The following is an 18,098-nucleotide window of genomic DNA, read 5'->3' as shown; positions in this document are numbered from 1 at the left end:
GCTAGCAATCATACCAGCTATATGGCAGTTAAAATATAAGAGCGAGAAATCACAAGAAGCTGCAAAACCCCACAAATTTCAGTGTCATATCCCATATTCAGATCCAAAGCCTCTAAGTGTTTAGACCTCCATCATCCCTGGTACATTCCGCTTACAATAGCTATTTGATGTTGGCAAATTACTGACACAGTCATATCCTGAGTAGTTGCTGATAACTGTGAGCAGTCCTACAGCCAATGTTTAGGGTCAGATTCCCCTTTCCCTGCCCACCAGCCTCTGTTAGGACACAAACATGTCTGTTAGGACACAAATGCAGGGCCTTATCCTGATCCACCAGATGCAGAGACCTGAGTTTCTCACTCCTTGCTATCAGACTACACCTGCTTATGCAGGCACCTGGAGTGCTAGGTGCTAGGTGCTAGGACAAAAATGCCTGCAGATATCCAGAGCAGTGGTGATTAACCCTAGAAGGGCTCCATCTTTTCTGCAATGCCACACTGTGAGGTATCATTTACAGCCAGAGGAGGGTCTTCCTTAACTACATGCCAGTGCTGTGTGCTCAAACCATAAAGTCAGGCTATGGATTAATTGACTAATCCAGCATGGAGAGAAAGAGACTCGGTGCAAACACACTTATTACTTACCTCTCACGGGGAGGAAGATGGATTTTTTTGGTTTTCTCCTCAGGGTTTCCTCCTTAGGTCTCAGTAAAGAACCTCCTTTAAATTTTTGCAGCTTTAGGTAGACCATACCATACTGACCTGACTCGCTGTATGGGATCACAGGATAAGTCAGTCTGGGAGAGATCTCAGGAAATCTCAATCCAGACTCCAGCTCACAGCAGGGTCAGTTCTGAGATCAGATGATGTTGCTCAGAGCTTTATGCAGCCAGATCTTGAACCCACTCGAATGGAGACTGCACAGATTCCATGGGCAACCTGTTCTAGTGCTTGATTGAATTTCCTTGTCAAGGACAGAGAAGGGCAAATCCATTGACATTTCAGGGACTCTGGAGGCTTCACAATCTGGTGGAGTATGTCTAGTGAAAGGTCTGACAAAATTCACTGGCTCTGGGTTGCTATCAGGACATAGGCAGAAAGCTGTGACTGCCAGTGAGGGAAGGGAAAATGCAGAAGGAGGAGACCAAGGAGATGATACCAAGGACATCATGCAAGGACACTAGCTCAAAATCATTGGAAGCTAGCTATTTTGAATCTGAAAAAAGACCAGATACCTTTCCTTTGGACTTTTACTTCCAAAGCCCAATGCTCTAAATGCATAGCTTCTCCGAAGTGCAGAGTCCTCTTGCTCTTGCTTGTAAGAGGAAACGGAGTGATTTTTGCTCCTGACTTAGAAAACTGCAGGAGGAAAAATCTTGATCAGAATTTGTAGGATATGTAAGGAAATTACTGAATGATCTTTAAAACTACCTGAAAATAACTCTGAACTGTGCTGTCAGCTCTCCCCAGGGACTGCCACCCTTGGGGTAATTGCAATATATCACACGTTGCGTGACATTCCATGGAACAGGATAAGCAGCACAGAAGCTGAGATGCAGAAGCCCTAGACAAGGAAAAGGCAGGGTCCCATGGCTTTTTTAAGGATCCCAAAAATAAAAGCCAGAAAAAATATTCTGAAAATACTAGAAGAGCTGTTAATAGTTGTGGCCTATTCCAGCCTTTCTCCTGTCTTTCTCAGCTCTCTGCTCTACTTCATTGTACCCCACTGACAACATGGCTGCCGCCAGTCTCATTGCTTCAAATTAATTTTTGATGCAAAAGATGCTGCAGCAATGGAGACACTGTGATGAAGCCAGTGCTGTCATAAAGTGAGGGACAGCTCTCCAACTAAGTATGGTTTTACAGGCCATACTTAGTAGAGTCATATTATGGTAGAGTAGTAGACTTAGTAGAGCCGTACTATGGTGGCAGAGTCCTGACATCAGTTATGACGTGAGTAAAAGCAAGAAGCAATCTTCAGGTGCAGCACAAAAAATGAGACAGGAGTAAGCAGATGGTCTGGGAATCTCAGTTTGTTGCAACAATTCCAGACACATAGTGACCTTCAGGCAAGCCAAATGCCTTGTGACTGGCGTGCCCCAAAAGGACACAACGCAACCTCATCCTCTGTGTCACCAGACTCTGCCCAGAGACTCTTGCCAAAATCAGGGCCTTGAGAAAGCAAAGCAAAAAAAGAAGCATCCTTTTTTGTGCAGGTTTATGCTGAAGACAGGAAATAGAGGCAGCGATCCTGTGCCCCTGGGAAGAAATGCCATTCTAACAATGATGTAGCTATATAGACCCCCTAGCTCTCAGCTGGGGTAGGACTACATAGCTGCATGTGATAATTGACAGGAGGGGAAGGTTACAAGATCTCTGCTTTTTCTACCTAGAAAAATATGCCAGCACCATTTTCTATTTATGTGGGACTAGCGAAGGGGGCTCTCGGGAAATGGAAAACAGCAGGAGAGCTGGATTTTCTTTGCTACGCTATGCAAATAAAGCAAGTGAACATGACTCTGAAACTGAGCTGATAAACCTGATTCTCATTTCTTGAGAAGGCTCATTTCTACTGACCTGACAATATACACATGCATTACAGTAGAGACAAATTACTCTCTGCAAATGAGAATCTTGCCAGTTCATTTTTATAACTTACCTGCCTCCTCACCACCAACACGATTGTTTGACAATTGAATAATACTTAGAGATGTGAAAATACATGCAAATAAAAAATGTCAAAACTCCCAAAATGGAGGGATCAGCATTCTTTTTTTTCACATGCAGCAGCCATACCAGTGCCACCAGGTTCATTCTATGCAGCGGTGTCAGTAACAAACATCGCATTGCAAGGAGAAGAAATAACCTGAGCCTTGGAGGAGATGTACCACATACATTTACTATGCAAACAAACTATGTGCCTGTGAGAGGAGCAACATTTGGATTCAGCTATGTTAGAAGCCTGCTGCAGCTTAAGGAAAATGTGTGTGAAATGGCTAGAATCAAAAAAAGAGCCTTTAATGTACCTTGGCTTTTCAACACATGTTTTTGGCTTCAGAGCTGAGTAACTTTATCAACTCTGAAGAATGACGCAGAGGGAACAGAGAGTGAGAAATTACCGTAACTGCAGCCAAACATTTGCTATTTCTGAGCAGTTAGCCGTGAACAATCCCTAAGTCTCCAGGAACTGATCAGGAAGACATTTTCTGAACAGCGCAGACCCTGTAGGTGTTTGCCCAGTGCACTGGGAGCAACGGTCCTGTTGGCTTTCCAGCCACAGTGCTGGAGATTCCTGCACCACCACAAGAAAGCCTCAAGTTCATGAAGGGCACATCATCACAGTTTCTCACTGAGCTATTGCATTTGCTCTCCCTCACTCAGTGCTGGTAGATCAGTAATGTTTTTTAAGCTTTCATGTGTCTTTTAACATGGCTGTAATCTTCCTTATTCATCTTTCCATCAAATCTACCTCCTCTGGATCAAAGGTTTTTCTTATGCCTCATGATCATGCAGCAACACCTGCTGCTGCTGGGAAAACTGAAGAGGCTGAGGCTGAAACACCTGCCAAGGCCACCAGCCGTCACTCCTGATTCACAGGCAACTGCCAAGCAGATGACTCAAATTCTGCTTTCACAGAATCACAGAACCATCTAGGTTGGAAAAGACCCTGAAGAACATCCAGTCCAACCATTAACCTAGCACTGACAGTTCCCAACCACACCATATCCCTCAGTGCTATATTGACCCGACTCTTAAACACCTCCAGGGATGGGGACTCCACCACCTCCCTGGGCAGCCCATTCCAACGCCTAACAACCCCTTCTGGAAAGAAATGCTTCCTGATATCCAATCTAAACCTTCCCTGGCACAATTTGAGGCCATTACCTCTTGTCCTATTGCTTATTACTCAGTTAAAGAGACTCATCCCCAGCTCTCTGCACCCTCCTTTCAGGGAGCTGTAGAGGGCGATGAGGTCTCCCCTCAGCCTCCTCTTCTCCAGACTAAACCCCCCCAGTTCCCTCAGCCGCTCCCCATACGACCTGTGCTCCAGACCCTGCACCAGCTCCGTTGCCCTTCTCTGGACACGCTCGAGTCATTCAATGTCCTTTTTGTAGTGAGGGGCCCAAAACTGAACACAGGAATCGAGGGGCGGCCTCACCAGTGCCGAGTACAGGGGTCAGATCCCTTCCCTGTCCCTGCTGGCCACGCTATTGCTGACACAAGCCAGGATGCCATTGGCCTTCTTGGCCACCTGGGCACACTGCTGGCTCCTGTTCAGCCACCTGTCAATCAACCCCCCAGGTCCCTCTCTGACTGGCAGCTCTCCAGCCACTCGTCCCCAAGCCTGTAGCGCTGCTGGGGGTTGTTGTGGCCCAAGGGCAGCCCCCGGCATTTGGCCTTATGGAAACTCCTCCAGTTGGCCTCAGCCCATGGCTCCAGCCTGTCCAGGTCTCTCTGCAGAGCCTCCCTGCCCTCGAGCAGATCAACACTCCCACCCAACCTGGTGTCATCTGCAAACTGACTGAGGGTGCACTCGATCCCCTCGTCCAGATCATCAATAAAGATGTTAAACAGGAGAGGCCCCAACACCGAGCCCTGGGGGACACCACTCGTGACCGGCCACCAACTGAATTTAACTCCGTTCCCCACAACTCTCTGGGCCCGGCCATCCAGACAGTTTTTTACCCAGCAAAGCGTGTGCCCATCCAAGCAGCAAGCAGCCAGTCTCGCCATGAGAATGCTGTGGGAAACGGTGTCAAAAGCCTTGCTGGATTCAAGGTAAACAACATCCACAGCCTTTCCCTCATCCAACAAGCAGGTCACCCTGTCGTAGAAGGACATCAGGTTTGTCAAGCAGGACCTGCTAAAAATATGGAACGCTTCATGAATTTTGCATGTCATCCTTGCGCAGGGGCCATGCTAATCTTCTCTGTATTGTTCCAATTTTACTATATGTGCTGCCAAAGCACATATTGATTTCCCTTCCCACCAGGGAAAACTGCTGTTGCCTCAACTGTAGAAGGCTTTCCGTTGGGACTGGCTCTCAGCCAGTGTCACGGCCACATCCCTGGGGAAGGATACCTTGCCTCCCTGGGGATGCTGGTAGTGTGCATCCCAGGCTCACGCTGGCAGCAGGGACCATCGTGGCAGCTCCTCAGAGCAGGGATTGGCTCAGCAGCAAGGCACAACCTTCACGGGAGATGGTGGGACATGCAGGTGGGGACATGCACAGCTCAGGGAAGGATGTGCTGGCTGGGTGCCAAACGTTCTGTCTGAGACAGCATCAGCTCAGAACTGATTGCTTCTGACTGGACTTCACTCTAGGGTGTTTGTATGATTTTTGGTTGTTTTGGCAAATACCACAGAGACCTACCCTCAGATGTGTCTGCCATATATTTCAGATTATATTAGAGAGAAATCAGAAGCTAGAGTAAAAGACATCTAAAGTTTAACCTTAGTTTTTGAGTTGCATGTGACCCCTTTTTAATTTCCACCTGTCTTTTATCTCCTTAGTTTACTCTGGCATCAGCAGCAGAAATGCCAAACATCACAAGACAGATTGTTCTCCTGGTAGTTCATGCCTAGAGTGCGAGACAAAATGCTGGAAATATAGCAAGAAAGTCTGCACTATGTCACATTCACAAATTAAGCATCCCCCATTCAGAAGACTGCTTTTCTTCCACCATAGACAAGTTCGTATCTTCCAGGGTCAGTTGTCCTGACTACAAGTTTTGACCTGGATCAAATACATTAAGTCTAAGGAAAAAAACACACAATTCTTTATATCCAGTTCCAAGGTACTCTGCATCAAATACAAACCAATTGCAAATTAGCAACAATTTGGCATGGAACATTCAATTATTTTAAGGGAAAATTTGCTTGAATTAAAGAATTTAAAGGGCATGGGAATAATTTAGGTATTTTTAGGAAGCATGCATTTGTGGGAAGATTACCTAATATGAAGTAGTCTCAAAGGTTTCTGAATTCTCACCCATGTTGAGAAACCATGGTTCCTTCTCACAAAAGTTTGTAAGTACAATTACTAACAGAAAACAATCATAAAGCAACAATATTCTTGGAGGAAAGTAGTAAAAACTAAAATTGTGTACATGCTCTGCGGTTATCCATGTTTGTGGACTAGTTTCTATGAACTTCAAGGACAGTCCTTGGCTCAGATAAAATATTTATTAGTAATAAATAATTTTTGTAGAGCTTCAACCCCCACCCCCCCACCACCCCCCTCCCTGAGCCTGGACTCCAATGCACAAGGCTTACTGGGCCTTTCCTTTACCCTCCTCTGTAATTCAGGTTTGCATTTGTGGAAATCAGATTTTCTTTGTGAAAACATGGCTGTTGTACAGACAAATAGACTTTACAGGGAGTCACCCTTCACCTGTTAGATTACACAGCAGTACTGTTTTATGAAGCTCACTCTGTAAATGTCTCTACATATGAAAAAATATTTGCCTGTATCTATAAAAAACTCTGATGTGACAGAAGACCCAGACTACAGAAGGCAGTACCAGTCCTAGGATTAAGGATAACTGACTACAGTTGAATATTCAGCTTTCTGTTGAATGATACCCAAAACACCCTGTAGTTGCAGTTGTATGTAGCAAGCAGTCTTTCCCTTTTTGCTGTACATACTTGTGTTTCACCTCTTATTTGCCCTTCTCTAATCTATATAGACCTAATCTATTATCCTCACATATCAGTGCTTCAGCCCTCTGAAGATGTATCTTACCTTTTTGTTGGGGTTCTTACTTTGCTGATAAATATGCTATAGGTATGAGGATAGTGGAAACAAAAACAGCATTCAAGATAAAGGGGTACAAGTGATTTATATAATGAAATATTTTTCCTGACTTTGTACAGTTAAGACCTTAGGACCGCTGTTGCCCGTTATTTGCAGTGGTGATCTGATATAGCCTTGAATCCACAGACCATGCCTGGTGGCTGAAGTTCTCACATGATATGCATAACCACAAATGGAAGAAAAACTTTTGCATAGGCTTGAGAGGGCAAAAAATTATTTCAGTTATTTGGTAAATTAAAAGCAATAGAAATTAAGTTTTTCCCCACTGAACTTATGGATTGTACAAAGTTACGTGACTGTCATTTTGATAAATAATCATAGTAATGCAGTAAGTTATAGTAACTTTGAAACTACCTGGAATATATGATATTGCAAGTACTTGGTAAGTACAGCACAAAGGACATATTCTCTGCTCTTCATCTGAAATAGGAAAGCTATTTAGTACTTTGTAAAACATGTTAAATGGAGTTTGCTCTCTCTTGGAGATAGCTATTTTTTCTTCATTCTGTGCGGGTGGAATGTTTGAAAATTGCACGAGACAGGCAATTTTGGCACTTCAGCTTGGAGTACCAAATGTTAGCAAATCATCCTGAATGGATCTGAAGTTTAAGCCTGCAATGTTATTCTGCGTGACAGTGGATGCATTTTCATTTTCACCTATTTACATATTCACAGTCAGAAATGCATGGTAGTTATTGTGTAAAAGGGGTCTATTTAGGAAGAAAAGACAGATAGCATTTTTGAAAGCCGTTAGTCAAAGAGTATATATACACCATGATGTGTATAATAAAGCTTTACCCCAAAATGTTTGTAGCAGGAAGCAGAGCTGGACAGGTGCAGAGAGACAAAACAGAAAAAAACAGAGATGGTTAGGTCTTCATGGGGGACACCGAGCTCCTGTGGGTCATGATGCAGTAGAAACCACCTACCATGTAGAAAGTGAAATAGTTCAGCTCTGTTTCTCAACAAGTCCACATGGCATTTACTCAGAAAAGCAATAACCCGTTTCAGTGAGCACAAAACATCCCTTTCTGTCCCTTCTCCATCTCTGTGAAGACCTCAAGCCTGGGAGGGAGTCAGAGTCACTGTGATACTACACTTTGTGCAACTGAGATGCTATTTTAGGCGGAGGGTTGCAACTGTCATTATTTCATTCACACTGGTATTTCTACTTCTAGCTTCCCCACACAACCAACTCTGCTGCTTTTGGGAGCTCCCTGGTGCACCTCTGAGTGAAATGTCCAAGTATTGCCAATGGCGTGTGCAAGGAGGGCTGGTCTCAACAGCTTGGTGGCTCAGGCAAGAAACTGGATTGTGACTATAAAGTGATAGGACAGGATAAAAGTTATCTATCTAGGGGGTTTAATGGGGACTTTTTAAAATATAGGTTTCATTTTGCCACCAGTACATTATAGTGATGATGGCAGGAACCACTTAATGACCCAAGAGCACTGCATCTCCACATTAGCTCTGAGCTAAAGTACACCCACCTCAGCACCCAGTGGAGTGTGCTACAGACCCAGCTTCCATGTGGGGACCCCTTCTATAGACACCACAATAGCACAAAGATCACAGCAGCTACTTGAGGGTGGCAGAAAAAGCAAAAAAGGGTACCATAACTTTGGGGTCAAAATCTAATCTTAAACAAGTCAAGAAGTGCTTTTGATGGAGGCAGGTGGTGTATTAACCCATTACCAGCTAGTTAGATCTCTGATAAAAGGTCTAATAGTAAGGACTGGTCCCAGAAGCAAACATGGATATCTGGGTGTAGGACATCATCAGGCAGCAGGCATGATTTACTTGCCTAATGAACCCAACAGTTCTGTTGTTGGCCCATATGGGTTAATATTTCATTTCATCATGGGAAAGGTTTGCTGTGTTTCCTCAAGCAACATTGTTTGTTGACCTCAGCTTCTTCCTTCCATCATCTGAGCAAGCACAGCTTGGCATCCTGGTGGAAGACACAGGCCATTCGCTCTTCTAGTTAAAAAGTGATTTGCTTCACTGAAGTCCCAAACACTCTCCCTGAAGACTATACTTAATATCCAACGCATTAAACAAATTGGTGTGTGTGAGCTTTGGAAGAAAAGGAATTTGAGTTTCAATGCAAAAGCCAGCCCTGGATAAAACCAGGGTCTCCACTCATGCAGAGCCACATCTGTGATAATCAGAGCTGAAAGGGAAGCGTTAACCTCTGGAGTTGATAGAGACTAAAATGATGAAAGGATTTTTTAGATGTGAAAAGACGGATCAAGAGTTTTACTAAATTCTGGGTCGGAGGGAAGGTTGAAAATTGCCTTTGCTCTGAATCTGGGACTTTTCAGGCTGGAGCAGGTGTGCCTCACATCTTGAACATTTCATGTGCTTTCATTTCATTCCCTCTGTTTTCAATTCCCATTCCCTCAGATTTTATTTACTTGTGTCTTCCAACAGTATGATAGCAAAAAACAACCAAGCTGCAAAGCTTCTCTCTAAATGCCTGATTTAAATAATGCATCCATTAATTTTTGCACCAATAGTGGTACAACATAAAATAGTACATTATTTTTCAGAATCTGATTCTGCAAACATTAGACCATTTGACTGAAATATTCCTAATGTATAAATAAAGTTACTCTTGTGCATTAGTGTTTTCAGGCTCAAAGCTTTAATGTGTTATTTTAAAATACAAATATTTTCAAAGGTGCAAAATATAAATGCAACTGTATTTAAGTCTTCACTGAAATGAAGCATGAAAAAAAGTGATGAAGGCTTTTCTTTCTGCTGCTGAAATAGAGGACTTTTACCAATTTTAACAGAACATCCTTAATATATACCTGGAATATTATGTGTATAATAGGTTGTTACTCTGTAATTGGTTTGGCTGATTACAATGATTACACTAAGTTGGCACAATAGTATAGCTATCTGGTGAAAGCACTTCTATAGAGCCCACAGAAATCTGCTCACTGGAGACCATATTATGTGTTTGGAGGTCAGAAATTCTCACTTACAAGAATGGCAGCTTTTTAACATTGCTTACATTTAATTTAAAAATAAAGCTGACTCTTTTCCAAGTGCTCCTTAAAGTAAAAACCCTTCCCTATGAACTGAAGTATTCCTTTTGCCAAATGTTAAGATTGTCTTATTGCTTGTATGGGCTAAATCCAAGAAAGGTTATTTCAAGACACATTAAAGAAGTAACACTTTGCTCTCTATGTGTAAAATGGGAAGCATTCAACACCACTGAACTTCTCTGTGATCCGTATAGGCATTGCAATGGTGATCCCCTTTGCTGGAGGTGTGCTCTTCCACAGAGATTTTTGCTGCCCAGCTCTCAGACAAGCGTCGCTGGGAGGAAGAAGCAAGAGGTGAGTTCACACCAACAGTGCCCACCACACCTGCGAGGAGCAAACCTGGGCACCTCTGCCCTTGGACGTCTTTTTTACACATAGATGCAAACACCTGTATGCAGCTGAACCTTGCCAATGTGGGGCTGGACTGGCTTCACAAGGTCAACCTCTCCCACTTCCCTTGCAAACAGGGCAGCAGGTCCCCAGCAAATGTGGGGGCTGATGTGTCCCAGCAGCAATCATAGCTGAGGGGAGAAGTCAGTTCTGCCTTGTGACCCCATGTGCAGAGGTGGGGGGTGGATGGGGCAGCTGTCGGCCCCAGAGGGGAGGATTTAATAGGAAATTCTGCGTTTCAGCAAGTTGAATAATAAAGTCCCCACATCTCAACTCTTCACACAAAAAAGTGAGCAATGCCACGAAACGCTGTTTCCCGATGCACATCCCTCTCTGGCATTGAGTGCAGCTTGTTAATGGTTGGTAAAGCTGCCGTGAAAGCTCTGTCATCCTTCCAAAGGGACTCCCTCTGCATGTGGAGAAATTGCACCCCTTTTTAGGGGCTGAATGCTGGGTGGCATGGAGCTGCTGGCCACCGTGCTTCCTGGCCACATGCTGGCAATGGCTTTCTGTCAGTGAAGAGGAGAAATGCCCTCACTCCATTGTGGGGAGTATTAAACGCTTTTAGCAAGCAATGACCACCCTCAATGATTTCCAAGAGAGGAAATGAACCTCCAATCAATTATAACACTTGATTAGGTTACTTAAATTGCTGAATCTCCAGCAAAATCAGCAGTGCCAACTCCCCAACACTGTGTGTGTGATTCGATGGCCCTTATAGTAATGCAGCTCTGCACACCTCCTGTTTTATGTACGTTCCTTTTGCTGTTACTCAACTTCCATCTCATTACTAGGAGCACGGATTTCCACCTTGTCACTTCACAACCTTATTTGAGCATTGCTCTGTTGATCACCTGGTGATTTTTAGGCCACTTTTTTTTTTCTTTGAAATGCTAATGCATTCCCAATGAAAACAAACACAGGCCTGTAATTGTAACATCGCCTTTGCTCAGTTTTATTTCAAATGAAACAGAAATGCAACTTCAAAGCCATCAAAGTAATGAGTGACTATCTATCAAAGAGAGCATTGGCCTCTGATAACATGAAAGGCCACTTTAATAGGAAAGTCTTACAGGAATTTCTAGTGGTCATTAATAGCATGTAATTCACTTATTTGCTAATTATAAGAGTGCCAGTGGTAGTAGTTAAGTGGAATATTGAAAACGGCATACTGTGTTATCACAGTGCTGTCCCCGTGGAGAAGGCAATGTCCGCTCTTCTTCCCACCCCACCACCTTTCCCCCTTCTGAGGTGGCAGCTGAGAGGGTTCCCCTCTGCTGTTCGGTGTCCCAGACCTCTGTGCCCCTTCCTCTGGCCTGACACCCCTCCACATAATTTGCCCCATTTCTGAGCAGGGGACAGTTTTTAACCCTGCACACTAGAAGTGAAAAATCTGTGGGCAACTACATCTACTAAATCCCCTGAACGAAGGGGAAGGACAGATGGCATATTGGAGGATGCCGGATCCACAGGGAGGTGTAACAAAATATGGACCCATCTGGGTTGAGTCCCAGGGAGGGTAGGGGTTCTGCTGAGCTTGAAGCTCTCCTGCAGTCTCTGTAAGCCTGTTAAAAGACAGCTCTGGCAATCCGAGCAAGACTGTTTTGGCAGGGGAAAGAAAAAAACTAGGGATCTTTTATGAGAAGGTATAAATTTCAGATTTATGTGTTAGGTGGTTGAAAATAGTGAGAACTACACTGCTATAAATTCAGTAAACTTCACCAGATAAAAATGACCAACAGAGTCTCAGATTGCCATTTCCTTAAAATAGCAGAAATATTCCTGAATAGGCAGTGTGGGATTCCCCCCAAAATATGGAATTTTCATTTATTAGCATTTCCTCAACAAAGAACCAGGAGTTGCTGAAACTCTGCAAGACAAGTGATGTAGTGAAAGACCCTGCCTGGCAAATCACCAGTGGGTCTGGCTGCCACCCATACACCCAGGGCACAGGTCCTCTGCTGGTGGGTGGTATGTAGGGGTGTGGAAGGGGACATCCACCCAGCCACTCCCTGCCCTGGGCTAAGGAGTTGCCAGTAACCCTTGTACAATCTCCTGCTCTCTTCCGTGTTTACCCTGATCTCAGATCTGAAACGTGTAGCTCTACATGGTACATTCCCACAGAGACTCTTGACTTCAGGAACTAAATATTTTCCAAAAAATAAAAATTTCTGTCCAGAGACATTCTGGCTAATGCCACAGGGTGTGCCCAGGTGAGGATGCATAATGGCTTGCACAACGAGGTGTCTTTGGAAAACCAACAACTACTTCCAACATTTCAAAGTAAGTAAAACCAGAACACCCTCCTGCAGAAGTATCTACCAGGGGAAGGTTTCTCCCCAAAGGACATCCACCTGGGAGCTTGCCATCACTTTGTAAAACAGATATGTTGACATATATACAAAGAGGCACAGCCCAGGCCCTGGTGCAACTCTGCATACCAGACACTGGCAAAACACCTACAGCACTCAGGTATGGGAATTGGGCACAAGCGTTCATTCTGATGCAACACGTATCTCCCTGAAGAATGCCGGATCCTTTGCCACTGAGGTGGTCCCAGCCTGAATTCAACATTTCTTACCGTCTTCATCTCAGTGGCTGTTGTGGCTTTTACCTCTTTTGCATTTTCACATTTTTTCTTTCCTCGTATGTTTTTCCAAACCCACTAATGCAATATTTGACTTACTCCATCCCCTCCCAAACTAACCATATATTTGTTTTCAAGATTTTCCAGCAGTAGGTTGAAGAGGTTCAACTCCTTTCATGAGCCTGGGGCTGTTTCTCCAATCACTTGAAGTCTCAGTAAGAGCAATCAGTGATGACGATTAACAATGCCCACTACAGAGCTGATGCTGAAGTGCCTCAGATGATCATTGTTGCTTGTCGCTCATTGTAGCTATAAAAGTCACCAGCTTGCACCATGGAGACATCCTCTCGTGAAGGCAAAAATATTCCTCCATGACCATTTCCCTACTCAAAACAAGACACTGGTGTCTACCTGCCAGCAGTGCTAGTGGCATGTCTCTGATGGGAAGCTTTGGCTGTAGGGATGCTCATCCCTGACAGGCTCTCCCAGCAGCTGACCCCTCCAGGCACAGAGCCTTTGGGCTGACCTCTTACAGCTGCTCCTCAAGCATGTGGGACTTTCAGTGTATTAAGGTGGTTTTGTACTGTGACACTTACCTCATGAGTTACCTTGTCAATATGCAGAATATTTGCATTTCTTGCTATGGGGAATCTTCTGTGTCAGTTCTGTGGTTCTTCCCTACCACTTTCTCACATTTTCAAGACCTTTGTGGAAACAGCAAAGGTGAGACTAGCATGAGACTCTTCCACCTTCTGGAACTGACTTCAGCAAAACTGAGATGGAAGCTCCCTGAGTGATCTTGTTGATATGACTTCCTAGGGGAAAAATCACTTCCATGTTCCAAATTTACAGAGCTGAAGCTCACAACATGATTCCAACAGGATGGACTCCAGCCGCTGGACTACCACCAGTGTTCCTTGGAAACATCAAATATTTGAGAATCTGTACACCTTGCTCAGTATTTTGGAAGGAGTTTGCATCTAGCTAAGATGCTGTGTTTAAATAACCACCTTTGCAGTCTTCTGAAGGAAGACTGAAATGAGACCTGTGCCCCTTCCTTACACAAGAAGGACCCAGCAATCCAGTGGTGCCCAGGGAGCAGCTCCATACACAGCACAAACAACCCGGTGGTGCTTCCTTGAGTCCATGGCTGTAGATCATTTTTCCTCCATGTTCTCAGATTCCAGGTTCTGGCCCCACGCCAGTGTGAAATTGATAAACAACCTTTAACATCAATAAAACTAAAGCAGGAGGAGATAAGGACCTGGGAGGCAGACAGTCTAATTTTCTGCCTTCTCTAATGAAAGAGGTTAGACGTGGTACAACACAAACACATGTTGCATACCATTAACACACAGCAAAAATCACTGCAGTGCTGAGCAGAAGGAGAACAGAAAAGCTATGGTGAGAAAGCACTGAAACGATTATCTGCACTTATCCCATTACAATGTCCGTATTTCCATACTCCCATGCCTGCATCACACCTACACCCTCTTGCTCAGTCATCACAAAGCATCAAGAAGCAGCCTAATCTTGACTACCAGCTCCATGGTGGACAGACCACTACATCTGAGGGAGAAAAATCTTTCAATGGCTCAATTCAGAAACTGCTGCCTGAATTTGTCCAACTTGAACTTCCAATCTCTCAGTCTTACTCTTCCCTTACTGTGATGTTAAAAAGCCATCTTCTTATGGGACAATTTTCATCTCCATAACGGAACTTGAGAACTACAATCAGATCACCACTCAACCATCTCCTAGATGAAACAAATTGACCAAGTTCCCTATGCCTTTCAGGAATGCTGGTCTTGAAGCTAGAAAGAGAGCTCATTTCATATCAGCCTTTTTAATCCAGAAGCAACCCAGATCCAGTCCATTTTACCCACTGAAGCTGAACCAGGATGTCCCTTGCTTTATCCTAACATCTTCACTCGGGACACTCTCCTCTCTTTTGTCTGTCCCCAAACATCCATTATTCGTGCTGTTTTACCAATGGTCATCACAACCTACTCCATCATCTTTTCAGTGTGTATCCTGTGTGCTGTTTCTGCCTCACTGAGAGTCTCAGGGCAGGGGGGCCATGTCTGATGCTGTGTTTGTAAAAAGCACCATGCATGCCTGGTGTGACAGAGAGCTACCGCTGCAGTGTGTGTTTTCTCAACAAACAATATAACCTGCAAGCTCTCAATAGCTGTATAACATCAAAGTTATTTTTTTTTTAAAGAACAGCAATTTCTAAATATGTTATTGCAACCAAAAAAAAAAAAAGCATATTTATAACTGTAATATATATATTCTATTTAATATGTCACACAGTTTCTGCAGTTCCATCAAATTACAATCAAATCTCTACCCATTGGTTTTATAATTACTCTTATAACTGCTGTAATACCTCTAAGGCTTCCCCCATGCCAGACCACCTTTGTGGTACAGGCAGCAAGCACCTGCAAAGGGGAACACACAGTCTCTACTGAGGCAAGCTTCAGCCTAGCAATGCCTAGAAATTACACCCTGGTAAAGACATACAGTACCAATGTAATCTTACGGGTGCTCACAGGCAGTGAAACAGTATTTTGCTCTCTCTTCTAATGGACATTGATCATAGAGTAGCTGAGCAAGGAACAGAATCTAATGCACATTTTAATGAAATCCCTTAAACTTTTTAGCACCTAAAGCTTCACCTGTGAAATGTCAAGTCAGAGACTAGGAGAAAGTCACATTCCTAGGATAGAGCTGAGGCTACCAGTAGGCAACTAGCACCCATCTTGCTGCCACATCTGCACAGCCCATTTCTTTTCTGTGGTACCAGGGATCAGCTACAGACAGACCTGGCTCTGAACAGACTGAAGAGCCACACCTGGTTGCAGTGCTGAGTGTTCAGGAGATGGGAGAGTCAGAAGAACTGAGCTCATACCTGTGGGATGAGGTCTGCTTTATACTGCACCCTCTGCATTTTTAATATGTCTCGGGAAAAAAAAAATACCAGCATGCACTAAAAAGCCACTGAAGTAATAGTGTTGTAATGGATCCATCTACACTACTGGTTACATTAGAACATCTTGCTATTTCACATGTATTATAATTTGGAGTGAATCCCTCTTTACAGTGATTCAACAATAGTGCCTGCCGTGTGATGTGCTCACCTACCCTCTCAGATGTTGCTTTCTGCTTAGGAGTGATTTTCATCATTTCCCATTTTTACCTTCAGGAAGAAAAGGGGGTTTTTTTGTTGTTGTTGTTGTTGTTTGTTGTTGTTGTTGTTGGTTTTGGGGGTTTGGGTTTTTTTTGTGTGTGTGGTTTTTTTGTGGGTTTTTTTTTTTTTTTTTTTTTTAATCTGGCCCCTTGCTGCCACGGTTTCCTGTTTGTCCTGACGTCCTGCTGGGATCCTCGTCCATGGTGAACTGCCAGCCAAGAATAAAGCGTGCTTGGGTGTCGGCTCTGACAGTTTAAGCACCAGCTCAAGCACCAGCTCACACTCACCTGCACAGAGGGCACAACAGACAGCTTGGGAAGGGAGGAAATAACATCTTAAATACCTCAGTCAGATTGATCAAACTCTGCTGCTAGAGTTTACGCCTCTCTGTGGATTTCTGACTAGAACCTATTATCTTTGGCATAAGAAAGCAGTACTGATCTGAGAACAAACAGGATCATTACACCTTTCTTTTCTGGATTTGCTGGTACCACCCAGACATCCCAATGTTTTCTGTAGGGGAGTATGAGTGACTATATATTCAGTTCATTACCCAAGTCTTGAAAAGCAAGGTCCCAACATTACTGCCAGTTTACCAGTACCACTGAACAGCCCCGTGTCCGGGACAATTCATCTTTTTAGTCTTTAAGCATGTTAGAGGCTTAGATTGTATAGTTCCACCACAACATATTCACACACTGCAAACCAATACCACAAGAAAGGGAAACACAGCCCACCACCCACCCACCCTTCCCAGCTGCCATATCTTGTCTTTTACATCTCACGGACTCCCAGCTCCCTCGGGAAGGAAGCACTTTTATTTTGCTCATGGCAGGAGGGACCCAAGGCCAGTGGCTGGAGTATTGGCAGGGCTGGTTTCGCATCCTCGGTGAGACAGGCAGCTGCGGTGCCTCTATCAGGTGCAATGTAAATCCAGACCAGCGCCTGTTCCCTTTCATTAAGGGCCTCGAGCTCGCTGCAGAAAAGATGAAAAGGGCTGGTCATTATCCATTACATGTGACCCATTCACTTGCTGATGGCATGGTTTTCATCTCCCTGCCCTGCCTGTAGGCGAGTAACCTCCCATACCCTAATCTGCTTTTTTTATTTTCTGCCATTTATTTTCCTGGGGGCCTTGTCAGTGATGGCTCCGTTCCTTCCCCAGGCCTCCCAGAGCTGCAGATTCAGAGCATTAAAAGGTTCCAGCTCACGCTAACAAATTCCAGAAAGTCTGACCGTTTATTATGAAGCCAACACAGGAAGGATTTGAGAAAAGCACTATGTAATGAGAGAGCCAGGGAGATGTGGAGCATGGCCACATCCTGGAAACATGCAAAGGTGAACGGGAAGGGGAGGTGGGGAGCATTTGGAAGCCCATTAAATGAGGGCTTATCATCTGATTTATGTAAATCACTTCAAATGCCTTCATTTATTAAAAGTATTAAGCTGCATTACTGTTTGCCTTTGGTCTCCTAATTTGGTTGCTAATGTCTAAGACAACTGTTGAAATTAATTTGAAATTAATGTTCCTATATAATTACTTAATGAATCTCACATTCACTGCCCTTAGCTCTCAGCTGACAAAGGATCTCACCCACTGCATGTAAGAGGTTGGAATACTGACTGTGATTTTAAAACAGTTGCTAAATTATAGTTTGCAAATATTTTACATTTATATCACACACTTCATCTTGAAGGATCTTGGTGTGTTTGAAATGTTACATAACATTCATTCTTTAGTAAAATTCCATCACAAAAACTTTCTGGGCATCAATCTTCTTACTTCCCTGCATGACTTGGAATTAAATCAAATTTAGCTGTATTATTATGCAAACACAAAATCATACCTGCATTAAAAGGTTATTATTAGGACTGTAAAGTCAGACACTTAAAAGATAAGAAATGCTGGAACTGTAACTCTGTGCAATATAAATTCCTTTTTCCATACATATGTATTCTCATAGTCTTTAATTTTATGATCATATATTTTCCTATACTCCCTCTCTCCCTCAGGGGACTTATTAGTCCTTGTTAGTGTTCAAGAAAAAAACAGGGT

The 18,098-nt window shown here is 43.8% G+C and overlaps 1 non-coding gene across 1 annotated transcript; it reads right to left on the bottom strand.

Moving 5' to 3' along the window:
• Nucleotides 1-4,865: 4,865 nt before the first annotated feature.
• On the bottom strand, nt 4,866-4,969 carry LOC113477450. Its single transcript, XR_003397915.1, has one exon. It is a non-coding gene; the product is annotated as a U6 spliceosomal RNA (small nuclear RNA).
• Between the last annotated feature and the right edge of the window lie 13,129 nt (nt 4,970-18,098).

This window comes from Athene cunicularia (assembly GCF_003259725.1).
Source record: "Athene cunicularia isolate RWA chromosome 2 unlocalized genomic scaffold, athCun1 chr2_part1, whole genome shotgun sequence".
Classification (NCBI taxonomy): domain Eukaryota; kingdom Metazoa; phylum Chordata; class Aves; order Strigiformes; family Strigidae; genus Athene; species Athene cunicularia.
Note: the sequence above shows the minus strand (reverse complement) of the source record. Positions and strands in the feature narration are given on the sequence as shown.